Source organism: Triticum urartu, chromosome 1A (assembly GCF_056163025.1).
Source record: "Triticum urartu cultivar PI428250 chromosome 1A, HENAU_Tu73, whole genome shotgun sequence".
Taxonomy (NCBI): Eukaryota; Viridiplantae; Streptophyta; class Magnoliopsida; order Poales; family Poaceae; genus Triticum; species Triticum urartu.
The window spans coordinates 80,813,353-80,829,062 of record NC_141873.1 but is presented as its reverse complement, the minus strand read 5'-3'; positions in this window follow the sequence as shown (position 1 = coordinate 80,829,062).

Sequence of the window (15,710 nt, the reverse complement as noted above, 5' to 3'; positions counted from 1 at the left end):
TTCCCTCCATCCGAAAATAAATGGATGGGTCTAGGCGTATTTCAGTTCTAGATACATCCGGTTTTATCCATTTCTGTGACATTTAATCCGGACGGGGGGAGTATGATGTAAGAGCTAGGGATACGACAGGACAACACAGTAAAAAAACACTGAAAAACCCACTACAGAACCAAAGTATTCAAACCCACTGATATGAGATAGTACACTCATGCAGGTCAGGATGCAAAACTACCATGCAGTTTTCCTTGCAAAAATCATCATTGTGGCCTTTAATCATACATTTTGCTACAACTAAATTTAGATCAGATAAACGTTGGATTCACGCCGATTAACAAAATACATGCTGATCTAAAAATATAGTGATATACAACAGGTACTTACATCTACATTGGAGCACAGAGAATTCCTGCAAGAATCTTTCCTCATAAACAATACCATTGCAGAAATTCTTCTATCTGTTAAGCTTATTTTCTAAAAGAGAGATGGGTAAGAAAGATGTAGAAAATATGATCAGCATGCTATAAAATTTCATGATGCAAGGATACGCACATGCTTCTTAGAATTGAGTTGACATATTTTTGCTGGACTGGAGCGGACTAGTTCTTTGGCCACTGGAATCTGCTTATTATTAGTAGGAGTTGAGTTTCTCTGTGCTAGAGCAGTATCTATAAAAACTGGAGTTGGTTTATTATCTCCTGGCGTCTGGATCTTTTGCAAAGGCCTTCTTTGTAACCCTTCAGATTCTAACATAGTCGTCTTCCCCTTGCATGCCTTGTATAGAAGAATGGTGTTTTAATTATAAAACATGCGACAGTAGAGAGATGTAATAGGTACTGAAGAATAGAAAGGCATGACATATTGACATGTGTTCCCTCCATCCGAAAAAAAATGGATGGGTCTAGGCGTATTTCAGTTCTAGATACATCCTTTTTTCTCCATTTCGGCAACATGTAATCCGGACAGAGGGAGTATGGTGTAAGAGCTAGGGATACGACATGACAACACAGCAAGAAAACACTAGTTGAATGTAAAATTGTATGCTAGCGGAATACATACAGAAATAACTAAGGCAACATACACGTGTATGATTGGGAAAATAAGATGGCATTGCAACAGAGCACTAGAACATCCCTTCAATGTAAAAAACATGGTATGGTAGAAAGATGAAGTACATACTGATGAATAACAATGCATAAGATATTCAGAAGCATGATGTCCAAATTAAGCAGATGGCATTGCAATAGAGTAGAATGACAGTACTTGAATTTGAAAACATGTTATCATGAATGGAATAGGTACTGAAAATAGGAAGGCATGACATATTTACATGCATGATCAGCATGCTAAAAACATGGCATTGCAACAGAGTAGATACACTCCAGGACATTATATGCATGTTGTACCCATATCACAGGCCAAGTTAGAGCAAGGACCTTGTGGGGTGAAGAGGATTCATCATCTTTCTGCAAGTCTTCTGAAGAACTGCCTTTACATGTTCCATCATATTGGGTATCATCGACATCAAGTTTATTGGCCTTTACATTGCTCCGTGAGGTTCTTGTGGATATATCAGTGTGTGCAATTATATCTGACATGCATGGAAGACAACTAGTAGTTAGATTTATGTAATGATTGCCTGTAGGAGACGACATAAATAGTAGGACTGGGGTTAACTAGCAGCAACAGGTCTCATAAACTAAAGGGAGAACACAGATGAAAGCTACAGAATATGTATCGTTTGTACTCGAGATTAACTAGATGGCACACAAAAGTATTAAAGAACAACATAGGTAATACTAGAAGTGGTATAATACTATAATCACCAGCCTGTGGGATAGCATTGGCTGATGGATGATAACTATGGAACAACGTTACCTAAAGAACAAGTATCTTAGCTGAACTATGGAACAGCGTTAACTCCTGAACAAGACCCGTAAGAGATCTGCATGAATATACAGTGAAATGTGATGATCTATTTTCCATGCTTAGATGAATAACAAAGTCATAAATGTTGCACACAAGTAAGATGAGGGTACATCCTATCTGGCTACCATCCATAGGAGTGAGCATCATGTGCTGACTTGTCGGTGGCCCTGCAGTTGTTGTGGCTGTCCATGTCGGGCACGCACATTCGATGCAGGGAACTGTTGAGTGGGGACTATAGCTCCCTTCTGGTGTATGGTTCCCTTGTTGGAGCATCTGCGGTGAGTCGGAAGACGGTGTGTCTAAAGATGCAGATAACGCATAATGTTAAGAACGACATATCTCTTTGATATGAAGAAATATACTAAGAGATCAACAGCAAGGTACGAGAGTGGTCACACGTCTGTTGACTGAAGACTAAATTGGGGTCACACGATTTTATTTTATTTTGGTATTGTCCGATCTACGTCGGATGGCTGGCCTTCTTGTGCCTCCCGGCTGATACTGTTCGGAATCTTCCCCGAAGAGCCAGCGACCAATGGCAGAGCAGCCTGCCTCCGCCGTCCGTGGCCCCGGCCAAAACCCCGCTCCCCGCCCCACCGCACTGCCGTGGTTGCGCCACCCCCGGGCCAATCCACAAAGACTCCCCGTCATCCAGATTTGGTGGCGGCAGTACCTTCAACCCACTCAACTCTAAAAGATAGCCATCTAAGCGCTGCTCCCACAGCGAACTTGCGACCCCGCACCCTTACGTTAGACACTAGCCAACCAGCAGCCTAGGAGCTCCGCCGCCTCGAGGGGTGCTGCTTCCCATTGGGAATCGATTGGCCCAGAATAAAAATTCAGACAACTGACGCCTAAATAAAGTGATTTGAGATGAGGGTGCAACCTATCTGGTGGCATGGTGAAGTAGGCAGGTCCAGCTGCCGAGTCAGTGAGGCCGGCACGGTTGCGGTGGCGATCGGCGGCAGGGAAAGAGCGATGTCGTGACGGTCGAAGGCTACGCGGAAGCAGCGCCAGGACTTTGGACGGATCCGAAGTTGGAGCTGCTCGGGCACCGTGAACAACGGCAGGGGTGAATCCGCTCCGGTATGGTTCACGCGGCCGTTGTCGACGCAGCACCAGCAGCATGGAGTAAGAGGCACACGACCCAGTGCACGACGGCAAATGGACATCGTCTCTGGCATTAGGGAGGAGGGCGGCTGTGAAATTGGTGCAGTGGGGGCTCCATGGAGGTGGGGCTGAGATTTCGCGGCTCGGGAGAAGGGAGCTTCCCGGGAAGAAGGTGATTTGGCTCCCACGAGGTATGAATGGGGGCGGGTGGGCGGGGGGGGGGGGGGGAATTGGGAGGGGAGTGGAACCATGTCTTACGGACCCATTTGTCTGAAATGTGAGGGGGAGTTACAGTTCTACCATTGCCTATAGGCTTCTCGGCTTGGGTCTGTGTACTAAGGGTCGAGGATAGTAGAGTGCTACCTCTTGAGCACTGCGTTGGATTTCCCCGGAGAGGAAGGGATGATGCAGCAAAGTAGCATTAGTATTTCCCTCAGTTTTTGAGAACCAAGGTATCAATCCAGTAGGAGGCTACGCTCGAGTCCCTCGTACCTACACAAAAACAATAGCTCAACGCAACCAACGCGCTTAGGGGTTGTCAATCCCTTCACGGTCACTTACGAAAGTGAGATGTGATAGAGATGATAAATAATATTTTTGGTATTTTTGGTATAGAGATGCAAAGTAAAAAAGTAAAAGCAAAGTAAAAGCAAAGAAATAATAAAGTGATGGAGATTGATATGATGAGAAAGAGACCCGGGGGCCATAGGTTTCACTAGTGGCTTCTCTCAAGAGCATAAGTATTCTACGGTGGGTGAACAAATTACTGTCGAGCAATTGACAAAATTGAGCATCGTTATGAGAATATCTAGGTATGATCATGTATATAGGCATCACGTCCGAGACAAGTAGACCGAAACGATTCTGCATCTACTACTATTACTCCACTCATCGACCGCTATCCAGCATGAATCTAGAGTATTAAGTTAAAAATAGAGTAACGCCTTAAGAAAGATGACATGATGTAGAGGGATAGTTTCATGCAATATGATAAAAACCCCATCTTGTTATCCTCAATGGCAACAATACAATACGTGCCTTGCTGCCCCTTCTGTCATTGGGAAAGGACACCGCAAGATTGAACCCAAAGCTAAGCACTTCTCCCATGGCAAGAAAAACCAATCTAGTAGGCCAAACCAAACTGATAATTCGAAGAGACTTGCAAAGATAACTATTCATACATAAAAGAATTCAGAGAAGATTCAAATATTATTCATAGATAGACTGGATCATAAACCCACAATTCATCGGTCTCAACAAACACGCCACAAAAAGAAGATTACATCGAATAGATCTCCACGAGAGAGGGGGAGAACATTGTATTGAGATCCAAAAAGAGAGAAGAAGCCATCTAGCTACTAGCTATGGACCCGTAGGTCTGAAGTAAACTACTCACAATTCATCGGAGGGGCTTGGATGATGCTGTAGAAGTCCTCTGTGATCAATGCCCCCTCCGGCGGAGCTCCGGAATAGGCCCCAATATGGGATCTCGTGGATACAGAAAGTTGCGGCAGTGGAATTAGGTTTTTGGCTCCGTCCCTGATCGTTTGGGGGTATGTGGATATATATAGGAGGAAGAAGTACGTTGGTGGAGCTTCGAGGGGCCCACGAGGCAGGGGGCACGCCCTAGGGGGGTGCCCTCCACCCTCGTGACCACCTCGTGGCTTTCTTGACGGAGGGTCCAAGTCTCCTGGATCTTATCTGATGAGAAAATCACGTTTCCAAAGGTTTCATTCCGTTTGGACTCCGTTTGATATTCCTTTTCTTCGAAACCCTAAAACAGGCAAAAAACAGCAATTCTGGGCTGGGCCTCCGGTTAATAGGTTAGTCCCAAAAATAATATAAAAGTAGATAATATAGCATGGAGCAATCAAAAATTATAGATATGTTGGAGACGTACCAAGCATCCCCAAGCTTAATTCCTGCTCGTCCTCGAGTAAGTAAATGATAAAAACAGAATTTTTGATGTGGAGTGCTACTTGGCATAATTTTAATGCAATTATTATTAATTGTGGTATGAATATACAGATCCGAAAGATTCAAGACAAAAGTTCATATTGACATAAAAATGATAATACTTCAAGCATACTAACTAAGCAATTATGTCTTCTCAAAATGACATGGCAAAAGAAAGTTCATCTCTACAAAATCATATAGTTTAGTCATGTTTCATTCTCGTCACACAAGAATGCTCTCATCATGCACAACCCCGATGATAGGCCAAGCAATTGTTTCATACTTTAGTAATCTCAAACCTATAAACTTTCACGCAATATATGAGCACGAGCCATGGACATAGCACTATTGGTGGAATAGAATATAATGAGGGGGGTAATGTGGAGAAGACAAAAAAGGAGAAGGTCTCACATCAACGAGGCTAATCAATGGGCTATGGAGATGCCCACCGATTGATGTTAATGCAAGGAATAGGGATTGCCATGCAACAGATGCACTAGAGCTATAAATGTATGAAAGCTCAACAAAAGAAACTAGTGGGTGTGCATCCAACTTGCTTGCTCATGAAGACCTAGGGCACTTGAGGAGTCCCATTATTGGAATATACAAGCCAAGTTCTATAATGAAAAATTCCCACTAGTATATGAAAGTGATAATATGAGAGACTCTCTACTATGAAGATCATGGTGCTACTTTTAAGCACAAGTGTGGTAAAAGGATAGTAACATTGTCCCTTCTCTCTTTTTCTCTCATTTTTTTGGGCCTTCTCTTTTTTATGGCCTTTCTCTTTTTTTGGGCCTTCTCTTTTTTTATGGCCTTTCTTTTTTTATACCTCACTTCGGACAATGCTCTAATAATGATGATCATCACACTTCTATTTATTTACAACTCAATGATTACAACTCGATACTAGAACAAAGATGACTCTATATGAATGCCTCTAGCAGTGTACCGGGATATGCAATGAACCAAGAGTGACATGTATGAAAGAATTATGAACGGTGGCTTTGCCACAAATACTATGTCAACTACATGATCATGCTAAGCAATATGACAATGATGAATGTGTCATGATGAACAGAATGATGGAAAGTTGCATGGCAATATATCTCGGAATGGCTATGGAAATGCCATAAAAGGTAGGTATGGTGGCTGTTTTGAGGAAGATATAAGGAGGTTTATGTGTGAAAGAGCGTATCATATCACGGGGTTTGGATGCACCGGCGAAGTTTGCGCCAACTCTCAATGTGAGTAAGGGCAATGCACGGTACCTAAGAGGCTAGCAAGGATGGAAGGGTGAGAGTGCGTATAATACATGGACTCAACATTAGTCATAAAGAATTCACATACTTATTGCAAAAATCTACAAGTCGTCAAAAACCTCGGCACTACGCGCATGCTCCTAGGGGGATAGATTGGTAGGAAAAGACCATCGCTCGTCCCCGACCGCCACTCATAAGGAAGACAATCAAATAACACCTCATGCTTCAAAATTGTTGCATAACATTTACCATACGTGCATTCTACGGGACTTGCAAACTTCAACACAATTACTTCTCACAACTACTCAACTAGCCTGACTTTGATATTATTACCTCCATATCTCAAAACAATCATCAAGCATCAAACTTTTCTTAGTATTCAACACACTCATACGAAAGTTTTATTATTAATCTTGCATACCAAGCATACTAGGATTTTAAGAAAATTCCCATGCTATTAAGACTCTCAAAATAATCTAAGTGAAGCATTAGAGATCAATATTTTCTATAAAACAAATCCACCACCGTGCTCTAAAAGATATAAGTGAAGCACTAGAGCAAAACTATAAAGCTCAAAAGATATAAGTGAAGCACATAGAGTATTCTATCAAATTCCAAATCATGTATGGCTCTCTCAAAAGGTGTGTACAGCAAGGATGGTTGTGGTAAAATACTAAGCAAAGACTCAAATCATAAAAGACGCTCCAAGGAAAACACATATCATGTGGTGAATAAAAATATAGCTCCAAGTAAAGTTACCGATAGAAGTAGACGAAAGAGGGGATGCCTTTTGGGGCATCCCCAAGCTTTGGCTTTTAGGTGTCCTTAGATTATCTTGGGGGTGCCATGGGCATCCCCAAGCTTAGGCTCTTGCCACTTCTTGTTCCATAATCCATCTTATCTTTACCCAAAACCTGAAAACTTCACAACACAAAACTTAAAGTAGAAAATCTTGTGAGCTCCATTAGCGAAAGAAAACAAAAGACCACTTCAAGATACTGTAACGAACTCATTATTTATTTATATTGGTGTTATACCTACTTTATTACAACTTCTCTATGGATTATAAACTATTTTACTAGCCATAGATTCATCAAAATAAGCAAACAACACACGAAAAACAGAATCTGTCAAAAACAGAACAGTATGTAGTAATCTGTAGCTAGCGCAAGATCTGGATCCCCGAAAATTCTAAAATAAATTTCTGGACGTGAGGAATTTATCTATTAATCATCTGAAAAAAGAATGAACTAAATATCACTTTCCAAATAAAAATGACAGCAGTTCTCATGAGCGCTAAAGTTTCTGTTTTTTACAGCAAGTTCAACAAGAATTTCCCCAAGTCTTCCCAACGGTTCTACTTGGTACAAACACTAATTAAACACAAAAAACACAACCAAAACATAGGATAAATAATTTATTTATTACTAAAAAGGAGCAAAAAGCAAGTAATAAAAATAAAATTGGGTTGCCTCCCAACAAGCGTTATCGTTTAACGCCCCTAGCTAGGCATAACAAGCAAGAATAGATCTAGGTATTGCCATCTTTGGTAGGCAATCCATAACTGGCTCTCATGATAGATTCATATGGTAATTTTATTTTCTTTCTAGGGAAGTGTTCCATGCCCTTTTTAATATAAATTGAAATCTAATATTCCCTTCCTTCATATCAATAATTGCACCAACCATTCTAAAGAAAGCTCTACCAAGAATAATAGGGCAAGAAGGATTTGAATCTATATCAAGAACGATAAAATCTACGGGCACATAATTCCTATTAGAAACAATAAGAACATCATTAATTCTTCCCACAGGTTTCTTAATAGTGGAATCTGCAAGATGAAAGTTTAGAGAGTAATCATCAAAATCACGGAAATCTAGCAAATCACACAAAGTTTTGGGAATAGTAGAGACACAGCACCCAAATCACACAAAGCGTAGAAATCATAATTTTTAATTTTAATTTTAGTAGTAGGTTCCCACTCATCATAAATTTTTCTAGGGATAGAAACTTCCAATTCAAGTTTTTCTTCATAAGATTGCATCAAGGCATCAACGATATGTTTAGTGAACGCTTTATTTTGACTATAAGCATGAGGGGACTTTAGCACGGATTGCAACAAGGAAATACAATCACTCAAGGAGCAATTTTCATAGTTAAATTCCTTGAAATCCATAATAGTGGGTTTAGCAACATCTAGGGTTTTAATTTCTTCAATCCCACTTTTATCAAACTTAGCATTATGATCAACAAATTCTGAATTCTTAGAACGCCTTCTAGGTAAAGGTGGATTATACTCAGTCCCATCATTATCAAGATTCATATTGCAAAACAAGGATTTAATAGGGGACACATCAATAACTTTTAGATCTTCATCATTATTTTCATAGGAACTAGAAGAACACGCTTTTATAAAGGCATCTTTCTTAGCACGCATCCTAGCGGTTCTTTCTTTGCACTCGTCAATGGAAATTCTCATGGCTTTGAGAGACTCATTGATATCATGCTTAGTTGGAATAGATCTAAGTTTCAAAGAATCAACATCAAGAGCAATTCTATCAACGTTCCTAGCCAAATCATCAATCTTAACCAATTTTTCTTCAATCATAGCATTAAAATTATTTTGCGAAGAAATAAATTCTTTAATATTAGATTCAAAATAAGAGGGAATCTTATTATAATTTCCATAAGAATTGTTGTAGGAATTACCATAATTATTAAAGGGATTACTAGGATAAGGCCTAGGATTGAAATTTCCTCTATACGCGTTGTTACCAAAATTGTTCCTACCAACAAAATTCACATCCATAGATTCATTATTATTCTCAATCAAAGTAGACAAGGGCACATCATTAGGATCAGAAGAAACACTCTTATTAGCAAATAATTTCATAAGTTCATCCATCTTTCCACTCGAAACATTAATTTCATCTATCGCATGCACCTTTTTAGTAGTAGATCTTTCAGTATGCCATTGAGAATAATTAACCATAATATTATCTAGGAGTTTAGTATCTTCTCCTAAAGTGATTTCCATAAAAGTGCCTCCTGCGGCCGAATCTAAAAGATTTCTAGAAGCAAAATTCAATCCGGCATAAATTTTTTGTATAATCGTCCACAAATTTAAACCATGAGTAGGTCAATTACGTATCATTAATTTAATTCTCTCCCAAGCTTGTGCAACATGTTCATGATCAAGTTGTTTAAAATTCATAATATCATTTCTAAGAGAGATGATCTTAGCGGGAGGAAAATACTTAGAGATAAAAGCATCTTTGCACTTGTTCCATGAATCAATACTATTTTTAGACAAAGATGAAAACCAAACTTTAGCACGATCTCTAAGCGAAAAAGGAAATAGCTTCAATTTAACAATATCATTATCGACATCTTTTTTCTTTTGCATGTCACACAAATCAACGAAGCTATTAAGATGTGTAGCGGTATCTTCACTAGGAAGGCCGGAGAACGGATCTTTCATGACAAGATTCAGCAAAGCAGTAGTAATTTCACAAGATTCAGCATGGGTAAGAGGAGCAATCGGAGTGCTAAGGAAATCATTATTGTTGGTATTGGTGAAATCACACAATTTAGTATTATCTTGAGCCATCGCGACAAACAAGCAATCCAACACACGAGCAAACAAAAATCAAACAGGCAAAAGAGGCAAATAGAGAGAGAGAGAGAGGGAGGATAGAGAGAGAGGGTGAATAAAACGGCAAGGGTGAAGTGGGGGAGAGGAAAATGAGAGGCAAATGGCAAATAATGTAATGCGGGAGATAGGGATTGTGATGGGTACTTGGTATGTTGACTTTTGCGCAGACTCCCCAGCAACGGCGCCAGAAATTCTTCTTGCTACCTCTTGAGCACTGCGTTGGATTTCCCCGAAGAGGAAGGGATGATGAAGCAAAGTAGCGTAAGTATTTCCCCTTAGTTTTTGAGAACCAAGGTATCAATCTAGTAGGAGGCTACGCTCGAGTCCCTCGTACATACACAAAAACAATAGCTCAATGCAACCAACACGCTTAGGGGTTGTCAATCCCTTCACGGTCACTTATGAAAGTGAGATCTGATAGAGATGATAAATAATATTTTTTGTATTTTTGGTATAGAGATGCAAAGTAAAAAGTAAAAGCAAGGCAATAATAAAGTGATGGAGATTGATATGATGAGAAAGAGACTCGGGGGCTATAGGTTTCACTAGTGGCTTCTCTCAAGAGCATAAGTATTCTATGATGGGTGAAAAAATTACTGTTGAGCAATTGACAGAATTGAGCTTAGTTATGAGAATATCTAGGTATGATCATGTATATAGGCATCACGTCCGAGACAAGTAGACCAAAACGATTCTGCATCTACTACTATTACTCCACTCATTGACCGCTATCCAGCATGCATCTAGAGTATTAAGTTAAAAACATAGTAACACCTTAAGCAAGATGACATGATGTAGAGGGATAGTTTCATGCAATATAATAAAAAACCATCTTGTTATCCTCGATGGCAACAATACAATACGTGCCTTGCTGCCCCTTCTGTCACTGGGAAAGGACACCGCAAGATTGAACCCAAAGCTAAGCACTTCTCCCATGGTAAGAAAAACCAATCTAGTAGGCCAAACCAAACTGATAATTCGAAGAGACTTGCAAAGATAACTATTCATACATAAAAGAATTCAGAGAAGATTCAAATATTATTCATAGATAGACTGGATCATAAACCCACAATTCATCGATCTCAACAAACACGCCACAAAAAGAAGATTACATCGAATAGATCTCCACGAGAGAGGGGGAGAGCATTGTATTGAGATCCAAAAAGAGAGAAGAAGCCATCTAGCTACTAGCTATGGACCCGTAGGTCTGAAGTAAACTACTCACAATTCATCGGAGGGGCTTGGATGATGATGTAGAAGTCCTCCATGATCGATGCCCCCTCCGACGGAGCTCTGAAATAGGCCCCAAGATGGGATCTCATGGATACAAAAAGTTGCGGCGGTGGAATTAGGTTTTTGGCTCCGTCCCCGATCGTTTGGGGGTACGTGGATATATATAGGAGGAAGAAGTACGTCGGTGGAGCTTCGAGGGGCCCACGAGGCAGGGGGGCGCCCTAGGGGGGTCCCCTCCACCCTCGTGACCACCTCATGGCTTTCTTGATGGAGGGTCCAAGTCTCCTAGATCTTATCCGATGAGAAAATCATGTTTCCGAAGATTTCATTCTGTTTGGACTCCGTTTGATATTCCTTTTCTTTGAAACCCTAAAATAGGCAAAAAAAAGCAATTCTGGGTTGGGCCTCCGGTTAATAGGTTAGTCCCAAAAATAATATAAAAGTGGAAAATAAAGCCCAATAATGTCTAAAACAATAGATAATATAGCATGGAGCAATCAAAAATTATAGATACATTGGAGACGTATCATAGAGTAACTTTGCTTCTCCCCAAATAGTAGGCAGGAGCGATTTCGGACGAGGAGGGCGTGTTTTGAACTATAGTGGGTGATGAGGACACGAACCTGGGGTAGGGTAATAGGCCTGACCTATACGTCCTACCTAAGGTCCTTGTCCGAAGAACACAGAAGTTCAAGAATTAGAAGAAGGGATCCAACAAAGGTGTTGAGTGAAGTCCACTCGACCTACCATTCACTCGAAGACCTCTCTTTATCCAGGTCACTCGACCATGAAACCACTTGACATATAAGAAGACCTAAAGCCGCTCTATGCAGCAGCAGTCGGGTATTTACTTATATATTTAATGATCATTTGTGGCACTTCAATACAGGCGTTACTTGTAATGCCACCTCTTTATGTAGATTGAATCCTATGTAACGGAGGGGAGCTGGGGTCCTAGCGCACTCTATATAAGCCACCCCTCTCCTCTGGGACAAGGGTTCGCACCCCCTGTAACTCACACGCTCATAATCCAGTCGACCGCCTCCGGGCTCCGAGACGTAGGGCTATTACTTCCACTGAGAAGGGCCTGAACTCGTAATACTTGCGTGTACAACTCCTCCATAGCTAGGATCTTGCCTCTACTTTCCTACCCCCATTCTACTGTCAGACTTACAACCACGACAGTTGGCGCCCACCTTGGGGCAGGTGTCTTAGCGACTTGTTGGAGAAGTTGTGATTTTTTCCAATCCTCGTCAATATGGTTTCAGGCGGAGGTTTGGCCAAGGGCCATGAGATCTATCTCGGTGCGCTCGTATTCACCGCCGACGACTCCGCTTGGCTCCAGCAAGCGCCACTCGACATTGAGGCGCTCCCCGTCCGCGGAGCAGCGCACTTTCGCACGTGCGTCCGTGGCGTCCTCCTACGGCAGTCGTCGACTCAGTATCGGTCGGCTCCTGTGTCGAACTCCCTCCCTGTAGCCCGCCGGAGCAAACGTTTTGGTCGGTCGAGGCTTCAGCGGTGGGTGAGGCATGCGGTGGCTCGCCAATCGGCCACCCCCCAGGTCGCGGCGATCGAGCCCGACGAATCTCTCTATGGCCTGTTCGACTGGCTCCATAGATACTACATATGAGTGCGAAAGTAGCGACCCCGTGGCGGAAGTTTTGATGGTCAATGGACCACGTAGTCTTCCTGGCTTCACCCGTGAAGACGGAGGTGATGGTGGCGGCGATCCGTCGCGTGGCCACGAAGAGTACCGACCCGAACCCCTCTCTTCACAGAGGAGGGAGGAACTTCGCCGTCGGAACATGGATGCACTTCACACTCCTATCGTTGGAGAAACCCCTGAGGCCCAGGCCTTGGAGGAGGCGCACCTGGCCAACTTGGCTGAGCGCACTCGACTAGAGAACCTCCAGCGCGCACTCGATGAGCGTCCTCGGCAGCGTGCTCCCGAATCGAGTCGACGTCAATTTTTTCCACCTCCGACTCAGGTATACCGAACTCCAATCCAGAATCTTGCAGCTGCGGCCCGAATAGCAGAGTCAATTCAACCTTCGCAGTCAGAAGCTGGTCAAGGTTTGGTGCAGATCCGGGCTTTGCTCCGAGCCGCGGGAGAGTAGAATACAGTAGTATCTCAGCCGCAGAATAGTATTCACAGCAGATCCGTAGTTGCAGATACAGTCTAGTCGGCTCACAGCCCGAGATCGCCCCCGAGGCGTGAGGGACGTGGAGACTGACGAGATCAGTACAGAAACAGTGAGCAGTATGATAACTGACTCGATCACGAAGATCGTCGTCGAGGGCCCACGCCTCCCCCAAGGAGTGGATCATACGTGCCTCGGCAGCAAGATGACAGACACCCTCACAGTGGTGGGCGAAGGATTCTAGTCGACCCCAGGGAACCAGGCTTTGATGCGAGATCTATTCTCGTTCAGGGTCTGGTCGACAGAAACAGAGCTCACAGAGAAGGCCCTGACAGATATTTCCAACTAGTAGTAGAATGCATGTCTCAAGCCCAAAGTGCTTCAGCAGAGCCATCAGGGCTGTGGTGATTCCTCCCAACTTCAGGTTGGCGACTGGATTCAGTAAGTTCACTGGTGAGTCCAAGCCTGACACTTGGCTTGAAGATTACTGAGTGGCTGTACAGATCGGTGGCGGCAACGATGAAGTGGCCATGAAGCACCTTCCTTTGATGCTAGAGGGCTCGGCCAGGGCATGGCTGAATCAGTTAGCTCCTGCTAGTATTTATACTTGGGAAGATCTTGCTCGAGTATTTGTCAGAACATTTGAAGGTACTTGCAAGCGGCCAGCAGGGTTGACAGAATTACAGTGTTGTGTTCAGAAACTGAATGAAACTTTGAGGGATTATATCCAGAGATGGATCACGTTGCACCACACAGTGGAGAATGTGTCAGATCACCAAGCAATTTGTGCCTTCAAAGATGGCGTTAAGTATCGAGAGTTGAATCTGAAATTCAGTCGGACAGGAGATATGACTCTGACTCGGATGATGGAGATTGCCACCAAGTACGCCAATGGTGAAGAAGAAGACCGACTCCGGAGTGGCAAGCACAAAACAGTCGCCCATGAAACCGGAGGAGGGAACTCCAGTCGGAAGCAGAAGCGGAAAGCCGGGCCAGCTGCTCCTGGGGAAGCCTTGGCCGTAACTCAAGGGAAGTTCAAGTGGAAATCCAAAGGACCGTGGAACCCCAAGAAAGTAAAAGATCAAGATGGAAATGATGTGCTGGAATTACCGTGCCACATTCACACCAAGAAGGATGAAGAGGGTAATTTCATTTACCCAAAGCATACCACTCGACAGTGTCAACTCCTAATCTAGCAATTCCGAGAGAAACAACCAAAGGAAAAGGAGAAGGAAGCAGACAAGGTTGAGGATGAGGAGGACGATGATGGTTACCCCCACGTCAATTCCACTCTGATGATTTTCGCTGACGTTGAAAGTAAGAGTCGACCAAAAGTCATCAATAGAGAAGTAAACATGGTCGCCCTGGTGCCACCCAGTTATTTGAAGTGGTCTCAGACTGCCATTGCATTCGACCAGTCCGATCACCCAGCGCACATAGCCACCCCTGGGAGGCAAGTGTTGGTGGTCGACCCAGTGGTCGAAGGCACCCGATTGACTAAGGTTCTGATGAATGGTGGCAGTGGCCTGAATATACTGTATGCGGAGACGTTGAAAGGAATGGGCATTCCGATGTCCAGACTCAGTGAAAGAAATATGAGTTTCCATGGAGTCATTCCAGGCAAGAAGGCTGAATCACTCGGCCAGATTGCTCTTGACGTGGTTTTCAGTGATTCCAAGAATTACCGCAAAGAAAAGTTGACATTTGAAGTTGTGGATTTCCAGAGTGCTTATCACGCTATTTTGGGCAGGCCAACTTATGCAAGTTTTATGGCTCGACCATCCTATGTGTATCTCAAATTGAAGATGCCTGGTCCTAAGGGTGTGATCACTATCACTGGCAATAGAAAGAAGGCAGAAGAGTGCTTCTAGAAGGGCTCGAAGATCGCCGATGCGCAGATGGCAGTAGTGGAATTGCAGGAGTATCAAAAAAATACAGATCCGAGTGATTTGCTGCAAGCTAAGAAGCCTGCCACGGATTCAACATTTCGGTCGTCCGGTGAAACGAAACCGATTCATATTCACCCTACTGATCGCAATGCTGCTCCGACTCACATTTCAACAACACTCGATTCCAAATAGGAAGAAGCGCTCACCCAGTTCCTCCGTGAGAACTGGGACATCTTTGCATGGAAACCTCTGACATGCGAGGTGTTCCCAGGGGACTGGCTGAGCATCATTTGTGAGTCGACCCAAAAGTGAAACCGGTCAAAGAACATGTCCGGCGGTCCGCCGTACAGAAGAGAAAAGCAATCGGTGAAGAAGTGGCTCGGCTCCTGGAAGCTAAGTGTATTCGAGAGATTTACCACTCCGAGTGGTTAGCTAATGTTGTCATGGTCCCTAAGAAGGATGACTCACTTCGCATGTGCATTGATTTCAAGCATATCAATCGGGCCTGCCCGAAGGATCATTTTCCTCTCCCTCGGAT